The sequence below is a fragment of the Chiroxiphia lanceolata genome, chromosome 2 (assembly GCF_009829145.1).
Source record: "Chiroxiphia lanceolata isolate bChiLan1 chromosome 2, bChiLan1.pri, whole genome shotgun sequence".
NCBI classification, from domain to species: domain Eukaryota; kingdom Metazoa; phylum Chordata; class Aves; order Passeriformes; family Pipridae; genus Chiroxiphia; species Chiroxiphia lanceolata.
Genome location: NC_045638.1, coordinates 71,407,682 through 71,420,976, shown reverse-complemented (window position 1 = coordinate 71,420,976; position 13,295 = coordinate 71,407,682). Strand labels below are relative to the sequence as shown.

General features: G+C 46.2%; 1 protein-coding gene across 1 annotated transcript in view; it reads right to left on the bottom strand.

Annotated features, from left to right (window-relative positions):
• The window catches only part of SLC7A1 (solute carrier family 7 member 1), a 45,040-nt gene extending 32,430 nt beyond the window's left edge, over positions 1 to 12,610 (bottom strand). Inside the window, 1 exon segment of the mRNA XM_032679141.1 lies at positions 12,592 to 12,610. The gene's annotated coding sequence lies outside the window, so the exon portion shown is untranslated.
• Between the last annotated feature and the right edge of the window lie 685 nt (positions 12,611 to 13,295).

The window sequence follows — 13,295 nt, the reverse complement described above, 5'->3', positions numbered from 1 at the left end:
ATGGATTCCCACCCAAGAAGTACCATCCAGCAAAAAGTGCCTTCAGTGCTCTCAGCCCTTTCAGTTCACACTTCAAATTTCAGCTACTGAGGATCCTCTGTCAGCTCAAAACAGCACCCAGATGTTTGGAGAAGGACAACATCGCATTTGCCATCCGCAACTCCTCAGAGATCAGAAAGTTGGAGAAATGTCTTCCTGCCTAGCCAAAGGGCATCACACCTCTCTAATTGCATGAATCACTATTTTCTGATGAAAAAGCATCTAATTGAAAAGTCTCCCACCAGGTCTAGAACAGTCTCCTCAAACAGTTCCTCAGCATGACTTCAAATTACACTTTGTAAGAAAATTGCTTGATTTAACTCCCTCAATTTGTCATAAAACCCAAGGGGATCTCCACCAATAATTAAACTTCCCAAATGAGAGCCTGAGACAGACTGCCAGGAATTCAAGTGAAGTGACCCATAGTCTGCCAGGGACTCAGCCTACGCATAGAGCAGAAAGAAACTTATGCTCTGGGAAACAATATCAAATAAGTGAGTTTCTCTGTCCTTAAAACCAGATAAAACGAAGACAAATTTTTGCTTAGCCAAAAGTCATTCAGCCGTGTCATTCAGCATGCTCCAGCTGTGGTCCTTGGACAAGAGTCCTTGGAAGAAGGTGGAAGAGTGTCCCTTAGAGGATGAGGAAGCAAGTCAGACAGAGATAGAAGTTGGTTGTTATTAAAACAATAGTGGGGAAACAAACAAAACCTTCATATAGAGCAAAAATATTATCCTGCACAGTCATGGGACATATCCAACGACTCTGACAGACGGAAGGAAGGAAAAGACTTCTCTGAACACTGCCATTTCACCAAGACAAAGGGCAGAGCCGTGTAGGGATTTTCAGGTGTGGACAAGGGGTAAATCAAAATGAGTATAAATCAGCATACTTTGCTATATCTCTGAGCAGGGGGGAGCAGGTGGAGGCCAGCAGGTAGGTTATAGTGAGCAGTGGCAGCTCCAGCTGGAGGCAGGGCCACATGGCAGCAACAGACCCTCGTCACCCTTTCCAAGCAACCCATGAGCATCCTGCCAAGTGACAGGCTGGACCATGGACCTGGGTTTGGCCACCCCCATGGACCAGCATGTCTGTAGGTCAGTGTTCAGTGTTTCTCTAACAGGCACACTCCAGCATTGTTGCACCAGTGCTGCTGTTCCAATTAAAAGCTTCCTCCATTCCCATAACAGATACCGACTTGAAATAAAGGATCCCTTTACTGAGAAAGCAGGAACATTGTTTCTATGCACAAGGTGGAAGTGTTAGAAGAGCTTTTCCAGAGGAAACACTGTAACAGACCTCAGAGGAACCACTCACACAAGGGAGAGCTCAGCCTGTGCAGGACACACATTTGTTCGGGGAGGAAGGAGAGCAGAAATCCTATGTGGTCAAGTCACAGGGCTCCCTTGCCTTATGCCAAGATGATTCCAGGCTTCTGAGAAAGGTTTTGCTATCCTTGGGTAACTGTGTATCCAATTTAAATATTCAGAGTCAGCATGGATGGGGCTTTGAGCAAACCCATGGCAGGAGGATTGGGCTATATGGATCTTCAAAGGTCCCTTCCAATCCAAACCATTCTAAGATTTTATGAAATATCAAAGTATGCCACACCATTCCTTCAGGCTTATGCAATCAAAACAAAGTCATTAGAAAGTAATTAGAATACATTTATTAATTTAGGAGTTTTTCCAATGATTTGCAGGCCGTTCAAGGGCTTGCCCTAGGCAGAACTGCCAGCCCTGCACTCTCATGTGGCTTTTGGATAGTGACTCAACACAGTGGAAGAATTAAGAAAAACTTCCCTGTTCTGAAGAAGCCAAAATTAATTTCTCATTGAACATGCCAGGTGAATTCAAAATATTATAACCTTCTGAGGGCACTTGCATGACTACAGATCAAATACTAAAGCTTTCTGCAAACATGATTTACACCATATGAAAGAGAAGCCTAGTGTGAAAGGAGCTAAAATGTTTGCTTTTAGTCTCAGTATTCCCACATTCCAGTCATAATTCAAGGGCAGGGGAGGGATCAGCTCCTTCCAAGCCTTACACATTCATCATTGCAGGCACAGACAAGCACTTCACACCCTCCTTGGCTGGTGTGTGCAGCCACGTACTCTCCTGCAGCAGAGAGGATGCTGCATGTCTGCAGTTTCAGGGGTGGTTCTTCCAAGTAATTCCCACTAGAGAGTTCCTCAGAAGGGCCCTTCCCCGAGAGACAGTGTCCTGAGCACACTGGAATAAAAGCAATGACTGAATGCTGATCAAACTAGTACTACCCCTTGACCAGACTTACCCCACTAACCAAGGTCACTCACTGCTGAAGGAGAAAACAGTGCATGACTTGGATGTGCCACTGATGCCCCAGCAGTCTGGAAACAGCATGAAGAGCTCCGCCAGGAGGAAGCCCTAACTGACACAGTTTGGGCAGCCCAATCCAGGGCATGCTGAGCATCAACGGTGTGGCCACACTCCCAGTGTAGCTGGGATATGCAACTTGCTGATGGTTAACAACCCCCTTTCCCTGCCAGTCCATGACACATGCCTCACTGGGGACTGTTGTTTTGGGATGGGAATCGGGTTTGGGCAGGGCAGTCACGGAGCCTGGCTGCCAGAACTACAGGATATGTCCACGTCAATGTAGTCTAGACATACACCGACAGAAAAATGGGAGCTGAGGATGGTGCAAGGCAGTAGAGAAGAGGAGATAAAGTATGGGTCTGTGTGAGGGACAAAGAGAGGGAAGGTGACAAAAGCCACCTGCCCCCCCCCCCCTTCGGCAGCCAGCACATGCAGGGATGACAGACACCAAGCTTACCTCCCAGGCTGCAACAAAGCACCGCTTGTTCAACCGCCCCTCACCATGGCAAGGTTGGAGGGAAGACACTCCTGGCCTGAGATCAAACCATCCCAGCCATGACTGCCCACCCTGGCTCTCCCAGCCTGTCCAACACTGCTACGTGTCTTTAGGCTTACAACAAGGTGCTCACATTGCATCATCTTCCCACCTTCCTCCCCTTTCCCAGCAGCTATCCTCTCACCATCAAGAGCAGAGAGGGTGGCTAAAAATGCACTAGTGTTTAGGAGTAGCAGTGATTCAGAGTTTGTGGGGTTTTTGAAAGCACTACACTCAGTTTCCATGGCAGCTTCGCCCACGCTCTTTCCTGCTGTTAAAACTTCATGCTCCATAAATTGCCCACTTACATTTCAGTGTTTGACCCAATCCTGCTGGTCTTCTACAGTTGCTCAGTGCCACACCCCACCACTAGTAAAATCCCTTATTCAGAAGGACAGGAGCGTCTAACTAGTAAAAAAAAAAAAAAAAAAAGGAAGGCATATAAAATGGGATTACTTACTGTGAGAAAAAAACCACAGTCTCAGAAGTGTTTTGCCAATAATCCCACAACCCATCATGGTAAAAACTTCACGGCTCCTAAACTGATGGATTTACAAAAAAATGCCTTAGAAAACTGCATCCATTTTAGGCATTGAAGTCTAAAATAAGTACAGAGTATGGTAAATGATACAAGCATGATGTTTGATCAGTATGTCAATAGGGTAACCAACCCCTGTTTTCACACACAGATAGAGACCAGTTTTGATATATTCTACCTAAATAAATCTTACCAGAAAAGAGGTAAAACGCTGATGTGCAATTAAATTTTACAGTGAGGTAGGCATGGAGGTTCTTTTGCTTTGGGTAAATACTCTTTTCTTAGCCATGAGTTCACCATTCAGCTCCTTCCTGCTCCCTGACAGGAGAGCTATTGTCTAGGGAGAGTTCTGCCTCCACCTAACCCAAATGCTCAAGGCTGCAAGGCTGCTGACAGGGAAGGGCTGGCGAAAAGATGTATCCAAGGCACAGCGCTTTTCATATTTCTCTCAGAACTTTTATCAAAAGCAGGATAAACGCTTCCCACTCCTGTCTGGGATCAAATCAAGACTTGCTGAAGTTTGTGGGGGTTTGGGGTTCCCCCAACCAAAAAAGCAAGGATGACACTGACCAGCCAAACTGCGAGCCGGACCACAAGCCACATATTTCAGGTCTCACTGGTGCCAATGCCATGCAGAGGGATCCTGCACCCCCCTCAACACAGGGCTCCACACTGGCCAGCCCAAAGAGGGATTTGGGCAGAAAGGTCATGGATGTGAGAGCTGAAGGAGCAGCGAGAGCAGGGATGATGCAAAGATACTAGGAAGTAAGAAGTGCAAAAAGTTGGCAGGTTTGGCCTTAGCCTAGCCATGAGGCTGCTGCAAAATACAGTGCAGACTCAGCCCCATCTTGCACAAGGAGAGGCATTACCTTGTAGTCAGCCTTACACTTTATTGTGCTGTCTGTGTGGTAGAAAGCCAGCTCTCGCAACCCACATTTCTCCATGAAGAGAGCTTGTTCTGGTTCCCTGGGAAGCACAATTTACAGATGAGATTACTCCCATGAGCAAAAAATCCATATTTGCCATCTCCTTCTTATTTAACCCCATCAGCCTAGTAGTTGTCCGATTTGTAGGCTAAAATCTCACTCACGTTTCTGAATTTACTGGAATCGCCACTTGCACCTCCCTGCCCTTCATGTAGAAGCCTGGTCTGCCCCAAAACCTGCACCCAGAGCCCAGTGACAGAGATATAAGAAGCCATCCAGCACACAGTCCTGTCAAGAGAAGTTATATGGCTATCCTTAAAAATAATTGTGTCCCTATCAGCAAATTACAGTATTTGGACTAAGTACGCACTTTTTATTGGGAGAAAAATTACTAATATCGTCCAGTCTGCTAAACTTTTTAAAAACGTTATTGTATTTTTCCACACCGTCATTCTGGTATCAAAGGAAATCACTCCTAATTATATTTATGGCAGTACACAGAGAGACCTAAATATGACAGTCTCAGAGAAGTATGTTGAAATGTATAATGCAACACCTCTCAGAACACGTACAGTGTCATCTCTCCCCATGTCACTTACCTAGAACAAGAAACTTTGAAGTATAATAAGTTCTGCTGCTGCTAGGCATTTTAACTGATGGCAAGAAGGAAACAAACTACTGGCTGTAAATATTCTGATTAGCTCCACTGTGCTGGGACTTGCAAAGGAAAATAGGCGGTTTTAAAATAAGTGACACAAATGATAAATAGCATTTCCTCCCCAAGAGTCTGAACAGGAGCATGAAAAGCAAGGAGCTGCTGTTGTGCTTTTGATGGTGCCCTGCCCCGTGCTGTTCTGCTCTCTAGGTATTTCCTTCAAAGGAAAAAACAGGTTCAAAAGTACTCTAACATCTGCGATGGTTTATTTGGAGCAGCCAAAGCACATCAGAGTGGCTTCATTACTTATACAAGTTTCTTTGGGGGACATCCTTGTATTTCTTCACATGCCAACCAGGTTATGAGGGGTAGGATTCCTCCTGACTAGCTTCAGCCCACTCCAAAGCAGACATTTGGACTTAGGGTATCACCTCAACCCCCTCTGTAACCAGCAGGCAAAGACAGGCACCTACAGGTATAAACTTAACCCTTTGGATAAGAGATGGGAGCTATGGCCCACCAGAGTCACCTGCTTTCCCTAGCTACTGCAGGGCTCTAGCAGATATCTAGAAAAACTCCACCAGACTGATGCTCGAGAGAGAAGGCAGGACCATACCTAGGGCCAGCTGAAGCAAAAACACCTCAACAAATTTCAACTACTCTTCCTGTGGACAGTTACTAAAAAGATGTGAACTCTCTGAATTGTCTTTCGAGCTTTAGCAATTCAGACGTGCACTTCTCTCACAAGAGCAACAACTTCTCCTTACACTTGTGTTACTCAAAAATAAGAGTGCTTTCTGAACAAAATTTTGCATTTCAAGACTGTCCAAGCACTGATCCTAGAACCTTCAGAGCAAAACATAAATATTTTGCTTCTCTTCTTCTTCAGTTACTTAGCTGTTATATTTTTCACTCTATTGCTTGTGTTGGTGCCTTTCCTGAACTGAAAAGCTGCTAGAGGCCAAATTTCCGCTCCAATCTCACAGAAGTTCTCACTTCCAAAATTCCAACAAACACCTATTGTATTTCTCCTCCAAGAGGTAGCACCTCCACCCTAATCCATCATCCAGCTGATGACTTCTGGGTGTTGTGCTTTCTTCTTATTGAGAGCGCCAGAACATTTTGCTCCTTTCTTCCAGCTGATTGCACAGCCTAATGCACCTGGAGTCAGCATGGACAGGTATACAACAGTACAGCACCTTTGCACTGCAAACCTGTATCAGCCAAGTGCTGTATTTTTCTCAGTGGCCTGCTCTCAGCTTTTGGAAGTTACAGGCACACAAACCAGCCTGATGCACAGGCACTCCCTGCAACTTGAGACAAAGAATAAAAATCTTCACATGCAGCAGCATCCTTTGCTTGGGAATTATCTCACACAGGTCATCAAACAGCTGTCAGGCAGCGTGCAACCCCAAGGAGAGTTTAATCAGCAACCTAAGCATGAAAGACTATATTCTAGTTACCTGAGCCAACTAATCCCCTCTGGAATATTTTCTAAAGATACAACACTTTATTTACTTTGCTAGCTGAAACTGCATTATAAAAGAGTCACTTCAATAAAACAACATAATTCTACAAACTCAACGCATTTTTTCCAACCAGTTTAGTTCAAGAATTTTCATCTGACAAAAGCAAGCTCTTCCTCAGCTTAACAAAACAGTTCATTTATCAAATCACAGTAATTTCTTGTACAGTACCATTACTCTTGCTGCACACACATCCAAATAAACCTCCCACATCAGCTGGAACTGAATGAAACTGTGACTAGTATTAACAGTGGACTGATTTTGTTATGGTTTAAAGCTTGTACTTTATCCCTTCCTATTTTTCAGAATTGGTTTTGCTTACTGACTCCAGATTTCACAGTAAGCAATTTGGGGAAGCAGACCCTTTGGAAGCAAGTTCTCCCAAGCCCTGATCTCAGCGTGCTTTACGCATAAAATTAAAAGGTGATTTTGCACGGTATTTCTTTTATAGCAGTGGAAAGCAGCACTAAACCACACCCCACAAACTCAAAGCAAACTCACCTTTGGTTTAATCAAACCACTGAACCAATGTGGTCCACTGCCAACATTCAGAGCAGCACCTTTACCAGTGCAGACTGCTTTTCTTACAGTTCCAAGTGCACCAGCTGCAGAGGTAAGTGTCCCCAAATGCTTAGTACAACCACTGCCTTTTACCTCTCAAATATCATCATCCTCACTGTTCTGTGCACTGAGCTATCTGTACAGCACCCTGAATCATTTCACTGGAACACTGCTAACCCGAGTTAAAAATATTTTCTAGAGAAACACCATACTATTTACTTTGCCAGCTGAAACTTCAAAGCTATAACCTAGTTGCTAACTCAAGTTAGCAAAGACCTACCAGTGAGGCAGCCTGTGCTTCCAAGCCTCACCTGAGCTGACACAAATTTGAGGGGAGCTCTCTCAAGTGTATCAGCCAGAAAACTGAAGCAGCAATTGCCTCTGCAGCTGGGATGCCAGTGAGCAGCTACCAGAAGAAAACTTCTCTGTAGGCACAACTGCAGTCAGAGATGGTGTGCATCTGCCCTACAATGTGGTTCTTCTCACTTATACTAAAATATCTGGTAATGATTTATAGTCAGGCTCACATATGTCCATCTTAATCATAGTATACACTTCTCTTTGAACAGAATGAGTTCCAGGAATACATAAATTACCTGAATCAGAACCAGGGACAAACTCAGTTACACAAAAAGCTCATTGTTAATTTTTATTTTTTTTAACTCTAGAGTGGCTTATAATAAATTTTCAGAAGTGGATGACTGAAATAGGCACTAAATTTCAATAAAAGCATAGCTTGCTCAGTAACTAAGGATAGTAATTAACTGCTAGTCCTCAAATTCAACATAATAAGCGAAATCCTTATCCTTGTAATTTTAAAATTAAATGGGCCAGTAAGACCTACAAGGAAAGATACAAACAAATTACAAGGATGCAGAAAATAATGAGGCAAAAGTGAATTGTGAGATCTCTACAGCTCAGAAAAGCCTGCTGGAATATTTCTCTGGTAATCTTGCAAAAGAGAACCCAAGAGTTATTCCTCATCTCAGAAAGAGGTAGGAGAAAGAGGAATAAGAAAATACAAAGCTGAATACTATCATTAAGTAGACTAATAAATTCAGTGTTTCAGTAAATATAGCAATCATATGAATTCCCCAGAAAAGGGGTCAAGACATGGCATGGAAGGCACCGAGGAACAGATAAGAGGAAAATTTAATGAAGGATCCTGCTTAGCAAAGAAGCTAGCAGCACATTTTTTTCTACAGTAGTTACTGCAGCTCCTGAGCACACCAAAACCATGCCTCTGTGAAATAAAGTTTTCTGAACAGTTTTTTACTTGAGAACAAACAAACAAACGAACAGAAACAAAACCAAACAGAAATGGAAAAATATACCTGGAACCAAACACTTCACAGTATTCTATTTTGGAAACTCTGAAATAAGGCACTTCTGTACCAGATACCATTCACAGGATTTATGACTCCACCACCTTGGTGATCTCCAGCAGAGTCAGGAACCCTGGCAATGGCAGCAGGTGCTGACTGAGCATCAAGGGAAGGCAGCTACAGCTAGTGCTGCCAGGGCAAGCAGCATCCCTAGATTTCTACAAACCACAACAGAAGATGGAAGCCCCAGCTCCTGATCCCTGACACCCACAAACTGCCCAGTAACCACAGACAGTTGTCAAGAATCCTGCAACCAGTGGGAGCATCATATGGCAAGTGATAACCACCATGTTTTGTTTGACCATTGGATTCAGCTATGCTTTTTTCTTTCTTTTTTTTTTTTCTGGTAGGTTTTAGTAGTCAGTGACATTGCAACAACTGCACTAAGGAGGGAGTGCTCAAATACCAAAACGAACCCACTCTTACTGCAAACTGCCAGTCACTGAGGCTTCCAAAAACCTCACAAGTTTGAGATAAACACTTACACATTTATGCTTCCTTTTAGAGTCATCAGAAAGCACATGTCAGGTCTCAACTCATTTTGCTTTACTGGGTTGAGATGAATCACATGCCAGGAACATCCTGGCTAACCATAAAAGGAGCTGGAGCTGAATACCTGGACATGGAGGACTACATCTGCTCAGACAAATGCTACCTTCAACACCATTTAGCACATGAGAGATTTGCAAGGATAATGAAGAAAAAATCTAGGCTACTGCCAAACACACTGATACACACAGAAGAGAAGATCAGATCCCCTCTGGGTTACTAACTGTGGGTCAGCACTGACTGCAGCTGAGCCCAACCAGCTCTGCCCAGAAGCACTCAACTAGCTCTCCACACCACGCAGCCTCACCATTCTGTTGGTCAATGCCACTTATTTCTCCACATATACGGTTACATCAGCAGGACTTCTTAGCTCATCCTTCAGGATAGGCAAAGGGGCCCTGTCACACCCCTAGCTGCCATTTGGCACCACAATGGCACAGTCCGTAAGTCACCAGGAACAAGCCAGCATCCACCTGGCACATCTGCAGACAAAGTAATTCACCCTTTTTTCCTCCTGCCCTACTCCACACTGATGCTTTTAGGATCACAGATATGGGTCAAGAAAAGAGAATTAAAGGTCCCGCTTTGTTGCTCTCTGAAAGCTGAGATACAATTTGAAGTGACATTTCTGAAAGGCCACTAAAGTGTCATTAACCTGTCATGGTGGACCAAGGTTAAGGAACTTGGCAGATCAACAGTGAACAAAAGGTAGTAGAAGCAGTAATTGCAACAAGATCTCTGCCCTCCTTCACCAAACCATATTTCTCCCTTTCTTCTTTCCCATCTTAGACTAAATAACCATCACCACTCCTTTACTCTCTCCCTCCTGCACACACTAGGCCATCAGCTGCGCTCAATGCCAGCTAGATTGGCACTCACTCACGTTGTCTCAGAATCATACAATTGTTAAGGCCGGAAAAGAACTGCAAGATCACTGAACCCAACCTTTAGCCATGTCACACAACCTAAAGTAGAGACACAGAGTTCAGGCACACCTCCATATGAGGATGAACACTGCCTGCAATCCGGCAAGAGGTTACACAGGAAAAAGGAGGAAGAAAAAAAAAAAGGGAGTGATCCATGTTTCAACAACAATACTACTCGGAACTGGTTACTCCAGTAACTGGTTTAAGTTACGAGTTTCCTCTTGTCTAAGCTAATTGCTTCCGTACAGTAAATCCTGCTCACTCCACGTGGAGTCAAGAGCATATTGTATTTATGCAATCACGTCTCACCCACGCTCACAACTAACCACTTGAATTAGAAGCCTAGTAGGCCTCAGGTTTCTGTCACAGCCACCTCAAAACAAGGAGTGCCACTGATAAGCACAACCCTACAAGCAGCAAGGCTCAAGACTTTACAAATACCTGCAATGTGTCATAAATCAGGGACTAAACATCCAGTAGTTCCTCTGCTCAGGAAAAGGCTTTATTTCAAAGCCAATGAGATGATCTAAAGCATGCATGTGGCCTGTCCCTGTCAGATCACTCAAAATCCAAGATACTAAAAATACCCAAATGCAAAATAACTTTCAAGCAATGAGTTTGCTCCTTCTTTGTGCCAGAGTCAGCACTTGTAGCTATGGAGCCTGTGTAATTACATAGCCCCTCCTCTTTTGTACTATATGGAAAACTTGTCTAAAAAACAAGTCAGTTGACTGCTGAAGGCAACAGAAGTCCAAAGAGTATCTGACCAGAAAGGTAAATTTCCACATGTTTTTTTCCCAAGTCTTCATGGTATTTGTTTCTAAGTTGGAGACAGCAGAGACAGTCATGCATGAGCGAGTGAATAGCTTCAAGACTGAAGAGCTGTCCCACTGCAGAGGGTGCCACATGACACCTAAACATGTGGCCACATCTTCACCACTTGCCTCGCTTGCTTTGCAGAGTCCACAGAGGTGGGCAGAGGGAGGCAAGGTAGGGTGTCCAATGGTTCACCTCATCTGGACATCACCATGAAGCTGTTGCTCAAGCACAAAGGTAACACTTGCAAATGACCACACACAAGTGACAAAACCACTTAGCCAGGAGCCAGCTAACTCAAAGCTGCAGCGCCATGATCACCTATCCAGATCTGCAGTTTGGACACTCTACAGAGCTGCAAACCTTGAGTTTGCACAACATCTACAAAAACACCACCCTGCTCTAAATCCAAGGCTTCTAGCAGCTGACAATACAACTAAGTAGCAATTTTGTATGTAGTCCCAAACTTTTGGTCCAGCTTTAGTTATATATTAATTTCCTCTTAAGGGTTTTTTAGTTGGTTCCCCCTGCTCTGGCTATACCCCATCTGTCACAAACATTTACACATACGTACACAAAAAAGAAGAGACCCATCTATCAAGTCAGGACAGCTGCCTGCAAAATGCTGACAAACCAAACGGAGACAAGACCCTGTCCTGGTCACAGGAGTAGGCTCAGGAGCAGCAGACTTTGGCAACTCACAGGGTACGGGATTGGCTCCAGAGCCACGGATGATACTGGCATTTTTGGTAAATTCTCAGTCTCTTTTTAAATTTGAAAAAGGAAGCAAAACACAAGACGGCAGTCCCTCGGGAGCTTCCCTGGGCATGGAAAGGCCATCAGGGACGTGGCCCAGGGTTTCTCCTTGATACCTGGGCCTTCATCTCCATCACTGTATGTTTCCTATGGCGCTCCTCGCATCGCAGAGGGAAGATAAGCAAGAAAAGAGACTAGCTGGGGAACACGCACGCACAGATCTGAGCTTTCCAACTCTGCCCTGGCCTGCTGCATCCCTGGCAGAGGGATCGCGTGGCCGGAGACGGCCACGCCAACCTTCACGGGAGAACTGCCGATGGTGGCAGGTCCCATCCCCTCACCAAGCAAAGGCCCTTCCCGCCGGCATTCTGGGGGATCCCGCCCTCAGCAGAGGGGCTGCGACAGCGCTCCGCCAGCCCAGGGTCGGGGACAGAGGAGGGGAGGGGAGCGCTCAGGGAGGGACCTGCCGCGGGAGAGCGCGGAGGGACAGCAGCGCTGGCGGGCGGGGAGGCAGCCCACCCGCTCCGCGCCACCCCGGTTGCATCATGCAAAATGGACGCACCGCGTGGGGCCGCCGCCGGCGCAGCCCGGCCGGCCCCGGCTCCGGCTCCGGCCTGGCCCTGCACTCACCCGTGCCGAGCGAGGGGCAACCCGGCGCCGGCGGGCTCGGGCGACAGGCGAGGCGACTAAACGCCCTTCCCCGCTCCCCGCCACCGCTTTAGATCTTCAGAGAGGACCCGCCCCGCTCCCCGCACCAATGGATGCGGCTGCCACGCCACGGCTCTTCCGGGCCGGGGGCAGCATAGGGGAAGGGGGAGGGAGGGGGAGGCCGGGCCTGGGAGGATCGGCAGCCCCCGGGGACAGCGCCCACAGGAGAGCTGGGAGCGCATGATTGGAGAACCGCGCGGTTGGTCGTGGCCACGCGTGGGACACGGAGGAGGTCACCTCCCTGGGGCAAGGGGCTTGTTCTTCCCACGCGAGCAGCTCATGCCTTAGTTCGGCATGGACTGAGAACCTACTTGGGGTTTTTTTGTCCCTCAGACTCCTAGGGAATGAGAATTGAGGGGCTGGGACGGAGCGAATCATCTCTGCAGCTGTACCGCACACCATGCGCTGACAGCTGATGGATTCTGCTGAACATGGCTGAGCAAGTGATGCCATGGTGAAATGGATGCAGTGGATACTCACAGAATGTTAAGGGGTTGGAATGGACCTTAAAAATCATTTAGTCCCAACCTGCCCTGCCATGGGCAAAGACAGTTCCCACTACATCAGGTTGCTCCAGGCCTTACTCAACCTTGCCTTGAACACTTTCAGGGCTGGGGCATCCACAGTCTCCGTCAGCAACCTGTTCCAGTGTCTCACCACCCTCACAGTAATAAATTTCTTCCTAATTTCCAACCTAAATGTCTCCTTTTTCAATTTTTACCCGTTGCTCCTTGTCCTGTCCCTACAGTTCCTGACAGAGTCCCTCTCCAGCTTCCCTATAGGCCCCCTTTAGATAATGGAAGGTTGCTATGAAGTCTCCACACAACCTTCTCCAGGCTGAACAGCCACAATTTTCTCAATCTGTCTTCATAGGGGAGCTGCTCCAGTCCTCTTATTAACTGTGGTCCTGCTCTGGACTCACTCCAACAGTTCCATGTCCTTCTCGTGTTGGGGACACCAGAACTGGTTGCAGTATTCCAGGTGGGGTCTCACAAGAGCAGAGTAAAGGGGGAGA